The sequence below is a fragment of the Scophthalmus maximus genome, chromosome 17, assembly GCF_022379125.1.
Source record: "Scophthalmus maximus strain ysfricsl-2021 chromosome 17, ASM2237912v1, whole genome shotgun sequence".
Lineage (NCBI taxonomy): Eukaryota > Metazoa > Chordata > Actinopteri > Pleuronectiformes > Scophthalmidae > Scophthalmus > Scophthalmus maximus.
Window position 1 is genome coordinate 15297289 of NC_061531.1, and position 18516 is coordinate 15315804.

General features: G+C 40.8%; 1 protein-coding gene across 1 annotated transcript in view; it reads left to right on the forward strand.

Moving 5' to 3' along the window:
* The window catches only part of elfn1a (extracellular leucine-rich repeat and fibronectin type III domain containing 1a), a 64288-nt gene that overhangs the window by 33058 nt on the left and 12714 nt on the right, over positions 1-18516 (forward strand). The window contains exon 2 of the mRNA XM_035616525.2: positions 7668-7758. The gene's annotated coding sequence lies outside the window, so the exon portion shown is untranslated. The remainder of the gene's footprint in view (positions 1-7667; positions 7759-18516) is intronic.

Below are 18516 nucleotides of genomic sequence, written 5' to 3' on the forward strand. Positions count from 1 at the left end.
AATAATCAGCAATATGGAGCATCATTAGTGGTAAAAAGGAATACAGTATGTGCTTGACTCTCCGCACTGAAAGTGCACAATGTAGCGTGAATCCTTTCTTTTTCCTGAAAAGAGCCTTGGTGCATTAGTCTGTTTTCATCATGCACGTGTTCCTCGCTGTTCTTCAATCCTAGAATACCAGTGCACAATGTCCTCTATGGCTTCTCCTGCCCCCAAGAGATTGTGCTAAAAGCAATGGAGGCAGTGGAGTAAAACCACGCAGAGACCCTGATATACTCATCATCCTTACAACTCTACCCCACTTATTCCAGATAATAACAAATTACAGCCCATGTCACTCAAGAGGTCTGGCTTTGGCCGGGAATAAAAATCATTGTGGTGCATCAAAAGATGTTCCCAAGGATTAATACTGAAAGGCAAGAACAGACAGTAGAACACCACAATGTCTTTGTCACATGCATGTGTGCAAGGCCACTCTCGGTCACAGATTCACCACTATTCAGAGCCGCCCTGGAGGCAGAGAAGAAGGAACGAAGAAGCAAAGGCCACAAACTGAATGAACCATTCCCCAAAAAGGGCCCCAGAGTTAGTTCCACTCAGGCTCCCCCCCGCTCCTGTACCTCAGGGTACAGTCTGCTCACAGAACACAGAAGTGGCTCAAACAAAAGATTATGAAAGCGTCCCTGAAATGAAGTGTCGACAGTGCGCTCCGCTTCAGCGAGGTAAAGGTTAAGTGCACAGCTTTTACATGTCTTACATGTTAACCCCAGTGCCATATCCGTAAATAGAATATTACATAATAAGATGAAAAGACGCAGTGTGCCTTTAAAAAAAAAACTTCAGAAAATCTGTGCGAGCAGGCGCGAGTTGTCAGATTATATGGAGCTTTCTTCAAAAGAATGCAGTGTTTTATGTTCATATTTGCTCAGCGAGTTCCCAAGTTCAGGGTCTTGTGTCACCTTTGAAAACCTGAAAGGACGTAGACTCAACACAACAGTACATTGCAGGTAAATATGATGAAATAAAACTAATTAAGCTCATATAAAATGTGAAGCTGTACTGAATTCGGATGAAAAGAATGGGCGGATGAGAAAAGAGCTTTGAGGTTTGCATGTACAAAGAGCTACTAGAACAAGAAGTCAAAGAACAAGAACAAGAACTATTTACATTTTTTTTTCTTTATTGCTGAAGGTAGGGCAGCCGAGAAGGGACGAGTCTTTTATTCATCTATATTTTTTCTTGTGATATGTGGAGGTTTATTTTGCCAGGGTGAGGCGGAAGTATTTTGTATCTTTTTGTTTTATTTCTTATGGATGTATTATATATTATATGTTTGAGGTATTTTTTTCTACATGAATTGGAATCCAAAGGAAATATCAGTACTAAAAAAACAAAAAACAATCAGGGACTTTTGTTATTTTATAAAAGAATTAAATAAAAATAAGATTCAGCAACCCTTTCACACCCCAATCATTTTTACACACTCCCTTATTGAATCATAATATATGATGTAAGGGGTGGTGGTATAACAAATCTCAAATACTTACATAATAAACTTATGATAAACCAATATGCAATGTTACTACTCATTCATACAATATCACAATATCATAAAAATAACAATAAAAATGACCATAATTCTTGTACGATTGAGAAAACCACTGCAATCGAGACCTTTCCCTGAATATTTCATACCTTTCATTAAATTTTGATGAGGTAGCATGTACAATTGTCTTTTACACGTCTGTGATTTTAGCTTATACATGACAAAGTTGCAGTTCCTTGCGTAAACAAATCTGTCCGTGGGTCTCTGCAGACAAAAAAAACTTTCACGCAGGCTCGGCTAAGTGCGATCATTTGTTCTTGTGCTGGAAAGTCCCACAACCAGCCAGGTTCTGCTTTTTTTTCTGCCGAGCCATTACAACATCATTATGCGTGCCCTAGGAAGCATGCCATGCTACTTTAATATTGAATGAGTGAAGAACTAGCACACCCGCATCTCGCTTTCATGAAGCTATCAGAAAACCTATTCCCTCTCCAAATGTGTTTTTTTTTTTTTTTTTTTTACTGTAGATAGCATTTGCAATGGTTGAGGGTACAGTAAGTATTACTGCGTGTCTATTTTTAGAAATGCAATTTCAAAGTTTACTGTGCGCATACGCATGCACATGGGTGAGTGTTTAAACGGAGGGCTTCTGGAGTGTGTGTGTGTGTGTGTGTGTGTGTGTGTGCGTGTGTGTGCAGCGCTTCGCTTTAGGCTTGTTGTTTGTGGGTTCGAGAGCAGCAAATACTCCGTTATTCTCCACAGGGGAAACCAGCTGTGATGCTCTCTATACCGCCGAACCTTCAGGCTTAACCGTGACTGAGTCTCTCAAATGTAAAATCAAGAAGTTCACATCTCGAGTATTAGCAGGCAATATGTAGCCAACTTAATAACTTCGTCCAAAGGTTCAGTTATTTCATGGTCAGTCAGATAGCCTTGGCTGCGTACAGCTCATACCATTACATTACATTACATTTGCAGACGGTTTCGTCCAAAGCGACTTACAATCATTGACGCAGGTACTGTAGCATTAAGGGTCCACACTGGGATGACCCAGGCAGGGGTTACTAGCACTGACATTTTTCTTCATTTCCGTACAATTAGAAATTGCGATCGGTGCCGGTGCAGGTTCAGACAGCGAGTTCAACCCAGCAACATTCAGGGCACACCTTCTCTCACGCTCCCTCACATCAGAACAGACTTTTCAAATAGCAGTGGTACTTTTAGCTGGTCTGTTGCTTGTGATTGCGCAGCATGCTACAAAAGATGTGTTCTTCTTTTGTACACCCCCCTTTAGCTCTGCCACACTTTTAAGTTGTTCAAAGTGCAAGTGACAGGTTTTGATCAGTGAAGTGCAAAAGACGAGACACATTCACCAGCAAATAATCAAAAAGCTGTTCAAAATAAGAGTTTCTCTGACTTACGTAGAGTAAACGAGGAGTAGAGCGTGAACAGTTTGTGGAAAGCAAACATTTATTACCTGAGATTTACTGATTTGACCTGGTGTGTCTGTGTAAATGTGTGTGTACATCATCATCACAATGTAGTACTGGAAAAAAATCGGGCCCTTTCTTACACTCGACGCACGACCCAAGTTTGCTTGTTTCAGACTGACGCAGTTGTCATTTTCCCGTCCAGCATCCACATTGCATGAATATCAAATGCACTCCAGAGTGTCCATGAGCGGGTTCGTCAAGTGCAGTTTTGGTGTATTGCTATCTTGAGGCAGCGGGAAGCAATTACACTTTTGACCAACAGCAACCTGGTGTGAAGTCAGAAGTGCAGTATTCCATCGCTATTTTGAGGACACGTTATCATGAATAGTAATATGCGCCTACATGCCGGTACACTCATGTGGCTTTCCCTTCATGTATGAGTAGTGAGGGGAAAGCAATAAAGGACATGACATCAATCAATAAATCGATCAATCAATGTTTTATATATATTTCCACTTTCAAACAAATCAAGTACTTTACAGGTGATTGACAGAAAATGGTTAAAAGTGAATGAAAGACTCAAAGATTTAGTGACTAATGCATATCAAAACATCAATAATTTAAAAGATACCAATTAAAGAGGTGTAGATAATAAAAAGATATGTAAAAAATTAAGTAAAAGCAAGTAATAAAAATGACGTACTACACAAAATAAATTATATTAATATTGTTAAAAGTCAATAAAGTTGACTACAGTAAAATAAAACATAATGATTGAAAAGGGTATTACTAAAATTTTAGTAAATCATTTTAGTAAAACATCAAGATGACTTGGTTAAAGCCACTGATGGTTGTAAATACTAAAAGCACTCAGTGGTACCACTAACAACGAAGGCTCTGATAAGATGAATGTGTTACGTTCACTGTTCTCCATAAATGCTTTGCCAACTTTTTTCGCTGCAGAGCCAAACAATATCTCACGGAGCTCGGGAGCCGGAGACTGTACTGTCTTGGCTCCTCTTTGAATCCCTGCAAACCACTTAATCACACTTATCTCTTTAGCTGACAAACAAGCACAACGAGATATTTCTGCCTTTTTTTAATCACAGGAAGGAGATCATTTGACTCTGGGTCAGGTCTTTTTGGATTCGGATGTCTGAAATCCCCCTATCATGTTTACAAATTGGATTAAAAGCATCTGAAGCATCCAATTAAGACGTTTAAGCACAAATAAAATCAGATTAACTTAAACATCCTTCTTGTGAGATCAACAGATATCGCCACTTTCTGACAGAGTTCATCTCACAGAGTTGACCGGGGACAGAGTAAATTGGCAGAGATTTGAATTCTGTAGAGTTGCATCAAGCAGTGGACCACGGTGGAGCTATTTCCGTCCTCATATCCATGAGCTCTTCTCTCTGCACGTCAGCAGCTGAGCAGAATCAGTCAGATCAGTGCCAGTGCTCAACCTTTCAATGCTCTGGGTCAGCGTCTTGGAGACGTGCCAAAAAAACCCAGCTCCTCAAGACCATATGGGGTCTGTTTCATTTCACCACCTCCGATCTTTTTCCTTTTCAACACCCCTTCCTCCGGGGCTGCAACCTTACCCACCGTCGCGTACATCATGTCTCGGGGAAAACGCACGGAGAGAGCCTTTCGACAGTACGACCCTCTGTGTGAAGATGTGGGATGGATACTGCCCTACTCCTCCCTGTAGGATAGTCTACATTTTTCAGAAAAGGGAGATTATAGATTTGCTTTTCAGTGATTGTTCCAGGACTTGTGGGGAAAGAAACAGGCAGATAGCATTGGTATTGTCATGATCGAAACTGCACTTTATCCTCTTTGCTGCCATCTAACTGTGACCTGTGACCTGTGAGTTAAGTCCAGCCAGTGATTCTCAGCGTACAGCTGACTTGATCTGAAGGTCATAGGCCAAGAAACAAAAGCCCCTTCCCCCCATATTCACCTACACTTTAACCACTGTGAATCTTAAAGCAGCCGCCGCATCCAAAATCAATAATGCTGCACAATCATGAAGCCAGCAGTCAAAGCTGAAACTTGACCTCTTGTTGTTGTTCCCTCATGGGGACAATAAACTTCATAAGATCACGGGCCAACTCTTTAATCATGAGCAAATTGTCTTGTAAGTACATAATAAATGGGTGGATTATGCAAAACACCCTACCAACACACAAAAAAACCCTGAACTAAGGACATTTTTCAAACTCCTCAACATAGCTGTGCTATATTTGTTCTACAGAATCGATTCAGTTCGATTCCCATCCCGAAGGAACATTGACTGCATGTCACTCCTCTACTACAATTTCTTTACTGGTACGATCCAGTAAAGGAATAAAAGCAGACACACATATTTATACTTGGAAAAAAAGAAAAGAAAAATAATTTAGTTTCACAACGGGGGAAATTTGCAGTGTTACAGCAGCAAAGAGGAAAGTGAAAATAAGAAACGTCAAGATAAAGCAATATGAAATATAAACATAAGAAAATATAAAAGTAGTAATGATATATCAAATGTAAATGGGGTGAAAGGATTGCGCATGGAGAGATAATGAGACTGCACAGGCAAAAATATGAAAAATAAATTCACGCCCAAAAAGATCATTTTTGATATGTACTGTTTGTCCTCAGAAGAATATTTCACTCCAAATCATTTTCAAGTCACGTCCAACCTCTTTTATAAACATTAAAGCACTAAAATTCAAGACATGCGATCAGTCATCAGTGCAACATGAACTGAAATTTAAAGGCGCATTTTCAATCGATTTACCTGCTCATACAAACCTATATTTGTGTACGGCTAATTTAAAATGTGCCAGCATGACGAAAACCATTATTATCTGATGTACAGCAGGGGTCATGAAGAATAATTATTTTTCCTTTCAAAATAACGAGCTCCCCTTTCGAATTGAACAGACTGACATTAAGTCCATACTTCATTTAGTGATGATGACGCCATGCTGGACAAGTGTGAATGTGGTGTTGGGGGGATATTTGAGGAGCAACCTGTCTGTTGAAGCCCAGTGGGTGGGGGGGGGGGGGGGGGAAGTCCCCTCTTGGTTGATGCATGGCAGCGGGGGCAGCTGCAGGACTGACCCTGCCAAGGACAGAGAGCTTCCCATGCCTGTTCAATGCCCTAAAATGGGTCATTGAACGGCTAAATGGAGTCATTATGATGAGTAATTAAAAGAAAACTGCTGAAGACTCCCGAACTCCCTCTTTTCTCTCGGTTCCGCTGCTTTCTGTGTTTTTCGCGGGCCTTTGCTGAAACACAGCTGCCTCGGGCCACTTAAACTATCACCCCCTTTCACCGGGAATGCAAATAGCCGCCTTAGCGGCTAATTGAATCGCATTATCTATTGTCCCCTCATTTGCTGGAAATCTAGCCATTTTGCAGATTTCCATTACAGATTGTTGGGAGACTGACTTTCGCCTGTGCTTTTCCATCTGATACAGTGTGTCATACACTCTGAATTCACAGGGGACGGGGGGCCGCAGAATTGTTTCATTAAACCGGGAGAAGTAATATGAATACTGATTGCGCAGTAATCTGCCGCGTGTCTTCGGCAGACGTTTAATATGTATGCAGGTGGGGGGAATTGCAGCCTTGCATCACTGCATGCTATAGAACCACAGAAAACAGAATCGTTAAAGGAAGGATGAGGCATGGATGAAAAAATTGAGGATTCAGGTTTCATTTCTATTTCATCTACTGTAGTGAATACCAAACATTCATCTCTTTTTATCAGTGCTATTCTATTGCTCTCTCGCTCTCTTTTTTTTTAAAACTTCCAATAAAAATGCATGAACATGTGTCCATGCAGCCTCCCCCCGTGGGCGCTGTGTGCAGCACATTCTCATGATAGAGAGGGGGTGGGGGGGGGGGGGGGGGACTGATGTTTGATTAATGAGTAAAAAATAATTAATTAGTGAAACTAACTTGGGCAAGACCGGCGAACTGAAACAGAGGATTTCAATACCTTGTGCCTGTTAGGTAAGGTTAATGAGGTGGTTCCAAATCTTGGGAGGGGGAAAAAAACAATGAAGAAGAAATGAAAAAGGACATTCATAACATGCTGCTGGATTCATTTTGAAAGGCTGCAATGCCGAGAGAAGGTTATTGTCTGAACAAGCAAGCACTTTATTGCATGCCACATTAAGACTGGCCTCTGCGGACTGGACTGGACTGCACTGCATTGTTGATTTTCCAGGTTCAGTGTGTATGGATTAGTGGAATCTGACATTCCACATGCCACCAATAGAGAAGCCCTCACACTCCCATTCCAAAGGTGTAGGAGTATCTACGGTGGCCTGTAAGTTACGTTAATACGGGAAAGGCCGTTTCTAGAGCCAGTTTTGGTTTGTACATTTTTGGAGCTGTAGACTTTGTGGGAGAGGACCAGCTCCCCATTGATATATAAATTAGTCGTTCTAAGGTTACAAAAACACAACTCTTATTTTCAGGCGATTACACAAAAATGAGCACATACTAAGGAATATTACATAAAATTTCTGCCATTTGATAACTTAAATCCTACAAACTGGACTTTACACATTCATATCACCACACGAAATCCATTATCTCGTGCTATGCTGCTCGAAAACAAGAAGCTCGATAGGGAATGACATGTTAATGCGTTTCCCTTATTATTCTTTATTTTTTTCAGAGTTGAAGAGGAGGACTTAAAGAACATCTGTACGGATGGAGGACGCCAGGGATGCTCTCCGCCGCTGACGACTTCAACCTAGAGTACAGAGGTGAGTGCCGGTAGTCGGTGTAATGGTCGCACTGGTGGCAGCTCTGCATAAGCAAACAGGAGGATAAGAGGATCACAGGGAATCCATCGCTAATCCACTGGTCAATGCACATGACAAGTACAGTACGGTGCCAAAGACGAGTCACTCAAAGGACATGTGAGCCCGGTGGTCTGAATATCAAGGTGGATGGGATAGGTTCAACCTCTGCTTTTTTTCATTCACACTTGCATGTCAGCTCCAGAGGCTAAAGGAATTTTAAAGTATAAAAGGGTAGTGTTGTTTTTTTATTATTGGATTTTTTTTCCCCAAACATCTGATCAAATGACCAAAACCTTTATTCTATTAAAAATGACATCTTCCCTCCTCGAATTACTTTTATTTGTCAGTGTTTTTCATTTATTCACGTGCCAGACTTGAGTTATCAGAATAATTAAAAGCCGCCACACTCCACCACTAACAACGATAATGAGGAAAAGTTGCGACAGGAGTTGCTTGTGTGTGTGTGTGTGTGTGTGTGTGTGCACACGGAACAATTATTGCTAATTAAGAGGCCTTTCACAAAAGAGATGTGGCCTTGAAATCTGAATCATCACTGACCCACTTTACTCGCGATGTACATTAATAGCCTCCACAACCTTTTCTTCTTAACTGACTCACGGGTTACTGAACTAGTCCGTCACATAAAGCAGAGCAGATGGCCACTGCCCTATGGCTTCGTTAAGACACATGTCATGTGGTTCAACCAGAAACCGTAGAGTTTTATTTTTCTAAAATCAACACTTTCCCTCTTGCCATTTATTCAACTGTAACCGAGGGTGGGCATGGGGAAATACCAGGGTGAAAGATTCTGTATCAAATACAGTACGAGGGGCCGCTGCCTTGATGTCTTTGTTGACTTCCTTTTAAATGAAATTATATGGCAGAATGTTGTAATTATATAAAATATTTAGCTGGTAAAAAAATTTGAAAAAAATTAAAAGATTTCCACTCATCCAGAAGAATCACAATCAGATTTATTTTCACTTCCATAATATACATCCAGCCATACATGGGAGCGAAATGTCATTCTCCACCGATAAGTCACACATCCAAAAGACTGTTTGAAAACTGGAGATAATGTATTCAGTTCAGTTCACGTATCGCCGTCTAAATCTGCTCAACAAGATATTCGGTTTATGAGCTGATCACACGGAGAGCTCCTAAAAATGCAAATTGAATCTGCTGTTTTTGATGTCATCACTGACCAACCGTCTTTATTGTATTATTGATGCATTTCTTTGAAAAGGTTTGTGTTTTAGGGCTTTGGCGTTCATGTTTATATCATTTCCAGTGTTTCTCCTCCTCCATTTGTGGCATTTTCATTGAAACTATGGACGTGTAGAGTGACAATGAGCCTTTGTCCATATTGTCATGTGAGGGAAGGTACGTTTGGACAGACTTCAAACACTACATCACTGTTGGATACATCAAATGTGCATATGCGCCTGGATGAATGGCTCTGATTTAATCCTCGCTGCCTTTCAAGTGAGGCCAAGGGGATTTTTTTCTTATGTCGAACTGTCCAGAAAAATTCCTGCTTAACCAAATCTTAGGGTATAAATATTAAACCGCATCATGCGCAATGAGCCAATATACTGTACACATACTATTCAGTGCCATCCTGAAACAGGTTTGGCAATGGATTAAAGCATAGTGCCGCTAGGTATTAAACACTGTCATTAAATTGAGGGTGTAGTGTCGTTGCTACTGACGTTGAAGTCTGTTGGTCCAGAGCTGGAGAGGGAAGGGACCACAAAACTCCCAGTTTAATTATTTTATTTTAAAAGAGTGTCCAGAGCAATATCCTTTGAGGGGACATATATTTCCTAGTTTCCCTGCAGAAATATGTGACTTTACTTCCACTGTTTTGGACAGGATGCACAACAGGAAATGTGCAAATCCTGGCTACAATATTTCATTGTACTGTTCACATAAATGTGTGCCTCTGTTTGTGTGTTTGTCACTATTTTTATCCTGCCTTCGCTTCAGTGTTTGATCCCTAAAAAAAAACTCTACGAAAATTGTCATGGGACATGGGAATATGATAAAGTCATCGATCACTGCAAATGATTATTCTCCCGTCCAGGTCACGGCAGCTTTTAAGCCGTAGCCCGATCAAGCTACATGGTGCCAGGTCCTCCATCAACCTGGATTCCTAATTGATGGCTCTAGAGAAGAGTTATTTGAATGGATTACCCTAAAGAGTATCATGGATTAGCCTGTGAGAGACATGGATCCCGAGGGAGCCTTAAATTGGTCACATAAAGTGATTATAAAACATCCGTACGGCTGGCAATCATTGGACTCCTCCCCCTCGTCATCAAAACAATTTAACCCTTCCTCATTGCTTACTCTGTGCATCAATATCACTGTGATCTGTTCTACCTCATGTGGATGTTGGCTACACTGGTTGTCAGTCGGTGCACGAGCGGTGCTCACTATGAACTGATCAGAACCCCTTTGTAAATATAGCATTGGTCTGTGTCGGTGCATTGGTGACTTTGTCACTTGGACGTTTAACCTGGTAGCACACGGTTACTGCATTAAACACACCCGTCTTCTTTTTAACCACAAAATCGATGCAACGTGCCGCCCTCCTCTCCATTGCAGCGCAATCCATATTTAAAAGACTCAATGGCCGGTTTACACCTCTTGATTCATGTGATAGTAATTATCACTGGACACTGCCGCACTCTATCAGGATAAAAGAAAATCTGACACGCAATACTGCCTCCTCAGTGGTTCTCTGTTGTGGTTCTTCATTGGTGCGTTTCCCAGAATCGACCTCATCCACTTGCGTCGCCCCGGCCTGTCATCGTGGCTAATGTACTGTAATTTTTCCTGATCACTTTACCCACTTTATGCGCCATTAATTTTTTGACGAGAACTACATCTATCAGAATTATGGCCTGTCTAGGATTAAAGGCTTTCCCCCTGAAAAATATGTGAGGATCCAAATCAGACCAAATGTGCATTCAGAACACAAGTGCACGCTGGAGTCCTTTTGCGTTTGTCAGTGTATCCAGGAGACATATTATGCTTTTTCAGTTGTGGGCTTTCCTCTGGTGTGTTATATAGTTTTGTTTGTGTATGTAAAAAATGTTTGCAAAGTTAAAAAAGCAAAAAGTCTGCAGTAAAGGGAGCTCCTCTACCCGACAGGTGACACCCCCCAAACAAGCCAGGGAAAGGGCCAATCAGAGCAGACTGGGTTTCAGTAGGAGGGGGGCCCTTAAAGAGACAAGAGCTAAAACCAAGCGTTTGAGACAGAGCCTGGAAAGATGAGCTGCAGGAATGGACGGCATGAGGAAACAGATGTGTTAACTGAACATTAGAGCACGCAAACCTTTTCAAGTAATAACCCAAATTAAAATGATGAATGTGAATATGAGCAAAACATGTCCCCTTTAAACTTCAATGTTATTTATGAAACAAAGCGCTGAAAACTCTAGTAATCTTTAGATGTGTGCATGATGAACTTTATATTGGCTTTACTTCCCCATCGATTGGGGTCTGAATCCATTACTGCACCTGTAAAAATGATAAATATAGGTGCATTGTGAACCTTTTTTGTGAGCAAATATATTTCTGTTTTTATTCTGACCTCATTAAAACCCAATATGGAGAAACATAGTTATTTGATTAGCCTTCCATTTTGCCACACAATGGGCTTGCACATTTTGATGAAAGTGGCAAACCAAAGAAATGACCATAGAACATTTTTACTACACTAATGAAACAATAGATGATGTTTTATATGTTTTGTGGGCTATGCCTGAACAAATCACATATTCATTTTGTTTACTGAAAAGTAATTCACAGGCAAATAAAGATGCTAACAAATGATGTTACTGTAATTTAAATAGACGTAAAGTGCCGTATTCTGAAGCAGACTGAAGTCATCAGCTCAAAATCAGGTTTATTCGCAACTATTATAAAATTAGGAAAAGTCATAATATCAAGGTGATATGTGGAGACATTTTTTTGAGCTGCTGAAGAGCAAAGACAATGTAGCCACATGCCAAATACTAAGAGAAAATACAATTCTAGTGATTAAAGCAAGTCAACACATGGTTATTTCTTATAATGTAATCTCTGTTACTTTCATCAAATCATATGTTTTGTTAATAAAGACGTGTTCAGGCAACCAGGCTGTGACTTATGAGAAAGGCAATGAGAAAGGCAATCATGGAGAAAATGAATGTAAGTTTAAAAAAGTGCTACGTGATTCTGACAGACAGATGTCGGCCATTCATTACAGACTCCCTAATGATTTCTTCTCCGCTTCGCTGATAAAACGCTTTGGCGCCTCTCTCCTGCATGACAAGAGACTTTTCTCAAATCATGACACCTCAATTCTCCCCCTCTTATTACGTGCCATTCATTCAGTCAGCCCGCAGAAGACAAATCCCTCCTGTCGGCGTGCGAATTTAGCGAGTGAACCCGAAGCAATAACACGAGAGCCTGCGTGTTTAATGCACACGTCGTCCTCAAAACACAGAGCCGGGCGAGTTCTCGAGTGAGAAAAAGAGAAGATAATTGAGGATTTGGTTTATCGCCCGCAGAGCAGGATTTAAAACCTAAGGTCACTTACCTTTAAAGAAGGATCTCTGGCCATCTGCTTTTATATTTCCTCCTGTCAAAAGCTGTCCTTCATTTTTAGAATGGCTTTCTAGCATTAACCTTTTAAGACAGTATTCAATATGCTTTGTTTTTAAGCCTGTACACTGCCATTAGATTTCATATACTTTTCTCTGACTATTTTTTCGTGCATTAAAAAAATTGTATGTGATTATAATAAGAAGCAGAAACTGATGTGGAACCTGTCTCAGGCACATTTTCAGAAGGCTCTTCTCAAATGAGAAACCTGTTAACGCATCATTTTGTCACAACATCATTCAAAAAATCATTTGCCGGTTTGTTTTTATTAGTTTTCTACTCTCCCCGATGTTGGCTCACCCGCCTCTCTGCCTTCACTTTTTAATATAAGTAAAACATTATTATCATCCGTTTCCCTCGCAACGCGCTGCGTTTGAATATTTCCATTTTACAGGAAGTGACCTAATTTCAGGAACATTTCGAGATTGATTTGATTCGAGAGTGTTTTACATCGCCGCTGTGCTTCTTGATGCCTTCCTCCCTTTGGACGACGTATATTGCATCTCAAATGGATTATAGATTAGTATCAGTGTCTGGCTGTCCAAACCTGGGCGGTAATGTGTCAGGATTGCGGCGAAGTCCCGACAACAACAAAGAATCACTCATCCAAGTGGGGGTTTTGAAAACCTCGCTGAAGGTGCAACTGTTCCAAATGAACAGTATATTGATGAAGAGACTAAATGAGTCGATAAAGTTCCATTTATCAACATCATATGTACACAGGTGTTCTGCGCAACAGCTGTATTTACTTCTAGATCCACCTTCAGTAGTCGAGAGGGAATTAAGTCATTAAATCAAATGTAATGGTGCAAAACGCTGATACCTGTAAACACACGACTGCGTGTGCTTCGTGAATTAAGTTGCCTGACTTCCATGTGGAGTAGCATCCTTTCTATGAAGTAACTGTGTCTAACAAGACAGAAACTGACAACCGCAAGCAAAACCGCTGCACTTTGATTATTGCATTATGATCAATACATCCAGCTTAAAAATGGTTTCAAATGAAAACATTTGAAACTGGATGAGGAGTTGAACATGAATTTGTGTTACAGCCTTTGTGGGTATAATGTTTCCTTTCATTTAATAAAAATTCTAAAACAAACAACTGTTTCAATGATCTCATTAAACCATTCTTGCAGGTAGCACTTTCTACATACAGGTACAAGTTACCAATAACAGACATTACATTTACATTATAGATTACTGTAACTTTTCGAGAAAGTAACCTGGCTTTTACAGTCTGGAGCACTTACTCAACAGCACAGTAAAATCTGCATGTGTGGATTTTACAAATCTATAGCATGACTGACGGCAGTAATTTGTACATTTGCATGGCCGAAGTAGGAGACGTTCATCCGAAAAATGATTAATCACATCGCATAAGGCATCTGTCCACCACGTAACGTATCTTGTCACATGACCTTTCTACTGGAATGTACAATGCTAATTGCCTCTTGCTCATCTCTTTAGTAGGTTACGACACAGATGACATTTATTGACAAGACGCCCCGTGCACAAGCATTTTACCAACAAGTGCGGGAAAGGCAGCGTAGATGTGGAGCATTTGTGAAAGAGATTTTATGTTGAGGATTTATGGCGTCAGTCTCTGTGATGCTTATGAATCTCATTAAAGTGTTTATTCAAATGGGGGGCCTATTCTAAATTACCTGCCATACAGGAGGCATGTGACAATGACACCACTAGTATCGCATTTGAAAGCACTATACTGTATGACCACTGATTAGTGTCAGGGCTTACTATAGCATTCTCCCTATGACTTACGTTTTTGTTAAATCTGCAATGCAAATAATTCCTGCGCAATTGTGGGAGTAAATTCAAAAGGACAACAGCAATAAAAATGCTAATTCTGGCACGGTGTTATCAGGGCAGTATATGTCCGTTTACCTCCACTAATGTCCATTTACATTTTACGCCTTCATTTGACGCATCCTCCAACCTCACTGGGATAGAAGTCCTCCCCGTGGTCTACCTGTCATGTTGTATTGAGATCTCCTTCAAGCCTACACTTGGACTTCTGGGCCGTACCCCAAAAAAAAAAAAAAGAATTCCTTTGAAAGTCAAGCACAAGCTCTCTGTTGCATCCTCTCCCCCTTGTTGAGCCTGAGAGAATTTGCCCTGTCAGAAACAATAACTTTTCTTACCAGAGGCATTTCTATTCCTCAACATGGCCATTGCACGAGGTGGATGTTTCCATTTGCCACCCCCGTGTTTCCTTTCATTCCTGTGTTCATCATAGATGGGTGAAATTTCTGCATCAGGAAAGTCAGACTTCTCTCACATCCACAGTAGCGCCAATTGATTTTCCTTCTTTTCATCTTGTTCAACACTAATAACCCTCTTTCTTCTGCAAGAAGAAGATCATAGATGAACATGCTGCTTCCGCTCATATCTGCTGTCTCTGACCACGGAAAGCGTGAATACACCCATGGATGAACCGGGCCTACGGGGGCCAGGGGTTCGGGTGATAGCTGGGCTGCAGCCTCTGTAGGATGCAGATGCTAATGTGTTGTTGCTGTCAACCAAAGATTATCAGACCAGATACAAAGAGACCAAAAAAGACGACACAAAAGGACCCGCACGACACACAAAACGAAAGATGCAAAGTGACCGCAAAGAGGCACAAAGGCAGCAAACTATTACAAAATAGTTGACAGCAAAGCTGCATTCTGGCCAACTTGAACTTTTAGTCCAAGGAAATTTTTTCAAGGAAATGAAAGGTGAAGCCCCAATGCCACAAAGCGCTTTAGAAAATAGATGTGAACAAGCCAGCACAGAAGAAAAAAAGACAGAATATATAGACATAAATAATAAAAGAAAAAAAAAATCATTGCAGAGAAAAATTAAGTGTAATGTTAATTAATTTAGGGCGGTTGACTGCAAATGAAAAATTGAACTAAGGAAATGAGAAATAAATGAAGACAATTATGTGAGCAAGGCAACATTATTTACATATATATATTTTTAGACAGACATGACCGACAAAAATTGTTCTGAGCAACAATTTAAAACAGGTAAAATGCTGATGATGAGTGAGTCTAATCTCCAAAGGCCTGGAATGCCAGAACCTTGAGACCCTGATCGCAAAATCCCGCCCACCCTTTTTTTTCAGCCTTGGTGCGTGTGTGTGTGTGTTATATAACACACTAGAGAGAAGGGGAAAACTGAATGCATAATATGTCTCTTGCAACCGTTTTCGGCTTTTGCGGTCACTTTCTTCCTGCTGCTCCCTATTTCATTAATGGGCTTGGGACACCAGGCATTTGAACATGCTACTTTGAATCACGTCGATTCATTTGGGATCAAGTATTTAAGACATGATGACGAGGCTCCTGGTAGGAGAGTGCAATTCAAACAAACATCAAAATCTTTGTGACGATCCCCGTGAAGATATACTGCACACTTGGCCAAGAAATTGAACTAGCTAAAAGTGTTCAGACGGCTCCCGTTAGTTTAGCTCCGTGGTTAAATTTACAGTTTGATTTATTACCCGGAGCCTACATTTGTAGACACATTTTTTTCCAACTCTGCAGTTTAATCAGTTTAATCAGTTAAATCGTGTCAAATATTGAGCTTCCGCTATAGGATTTGGCAACGGGATTTGTAGCCAGCAGCTCCTCCCAAAACTAAGGGACGTGAAATACACCAATGAAGTTCTCTTAAGATTGATGACTGGTCCGACTAAACTTCATGCTGTAATTGATGTGTTCCTGAAGCCAGAACATTTCCTATTACATAACTTTTCAGCTCCTACTTCAGATTGTATTTTAATTATAATGTTTAAGTTTCTGTTCACCACAAAAACACGTCTTGACCTTGAAAGAAAAATCAAACAATGAGGAAAATATGAAACTATGTATTCCTATGCACAGAAAATTGGGCATCTGCAAAATCAGTCCACCATTAATCTCTTCAGCGTACGTCCCTTACGGGAAAAATGATTTCCTGCCGTGTGCTCAGGCAGGTTTTTGTGATGTTTTAAAGACGCCAATGAATATGTAACGTACATTTAAACAACATGCAGATACATACAGTACTGAAAGAAAAGGAGCAGTTGGGCCAGCAGTGCGCCTGGAGACGGTGTCATTTTTAGTTGCATATTTCAAGTCACGTATGCTCTCGATATCGCTCACAATAGGCAGACAATATAAAACACATCCGCAGTTTGAGCTCTGCATCTCCACTGCCCCTCAGCTGCATGCTATCAGACATTTCACTCCCTCCAGCTTCTTCCTGCATTAGCATTTTGGTTCACTGTATGTGAATTCAAAATGTCACATATATATATATATGCGTATGTTGTAGGAAAGGTGTGTCTCAGCCTCTTTCAGGGGTTTCTGTGTTCTGAATCTGTGTACGAAGGTAAAATTGTATATTTCCTTGTAAGGAAGATGTCGGTTATTTGATTCAAACTTGTCTCACAGCACATCTCTCTGGAGCTCTAACCTCAAAGTGATCATGTCCTCTTCCTCAATGTGTCAGATAGTCCATCAGGCCAGACGGATAGAAGCATTCAGCGCAGGGAATGGCTGCTCTTGTTCGCTAGCTTGTCAATCAGAGAACGGAGGCAAGTTGAGCTGTCAGTCACGGGCACGGCCCCGCAGTCCAGCATGATTGAATTAGCTCCAGTCGCTCTCTGAAGGTTAATTGGTGGGGAAACCTTGGCCGCTCGTGGTGGTGGTGGGGGGCAATTGACAAAGATAAGGATAGATGTCTTATTGCACATTTTGTCAGCATGTGGGAACTTTATCATTTCTCATCTATCTGTGAACATGTGATATTAATAAAAGTGGAAAACGTGAAGTAGTTTAAATCCCACCTGTGAATAGCGGGTTCCCATCGTAAGTTCCTGTCACGTTTAGGGCTGCACAATTGCTCCCACTTTAGCTCAACATGTCATGAGTCAGCAGCCAGAGACATCGCGGGCAGACTCTTTGGCTTGGAGGGCAAAAGACCGTGCCGAGTCGATGGTCAGTTGATGGCCTGGAAAATTGCATATAAACCTTCAGGTGTTGTTCCAAGTTGTATCTCATTCTCAAAACGTACAGAATTAAATTAAACTCTCCTCTGCTCCCATCCCTTTGATAAATGCTCTCCATAGCTCAGTTGCTTTTGCCCCCCCGGTTCAGTATGCATCCCGTGGAGCTGAACTGTTATGATTATTTTGTTATAGAATAGCATTTTTTATGTGCACTGCAAAAAGATTGCAGCATTAATGTGAGGAAATAGCTGCGGAGGGTTGAGCAGGACGCACCTCTCTGCTGCTTTGTTTAATTCTAACTATTGCGCAGGGCTACATTAATTATCCTGCAGGGTTTCACTTGATGCTTGTTTCCATCAGTGAAGTATGTGATCCCTTGCCATTCTCCATGGCTTATCATCTTTATAAGAGGTGTCACCCAAAGTAGAGCTTTTAGTTTGTAATGAGATTTTTCGCTCTCACCGAGGCTCGAGTCGCACTAGGTCATGAGCCTGCCAAAGGACTTGTGATACACTGAAGAACAATAGAGTGAGGTATTGGGAATTTACAAGAGATGGCAGGGCAATAAGTCATTTAAAGTTTTACAAAGTATGACACCTGTGTGGAATACCAAGTGGTAAGTGGGCTGAATGTAACTTTTCGAATATAGCCAAGAGGCAGTTTCAAATTCAGGATGCATGTGCATATCTGTAGCAGCTCAACCTTTGCACTTATTTGGCCTTAATTATCCCAAAAGGATCTGTTATTTGACATTTAGCCGGGATGTATGATCAGCATTAACCGAGATCAGCCCACACCTCAGCAATACGTATTATCCTGATGCTGATTTGCAGCTGATTAGCATGGACTGGCGCTACTTGGCAGGAGTAAGACACTATTAGTCCTTATTAATGTCTGCAAAACTTTAATTAACTGAGTAATGTGAGATGACAGGGAAAACCTTAAGATGCATATGTTTATATTGGTTTATACAGTATGTCCTCTATTACATTTTTACTTCAGCTGTTATAGTAACGTTACAGGTCACAAACTTGAGTTAACTATGACAGATAATGTGTCCAGTT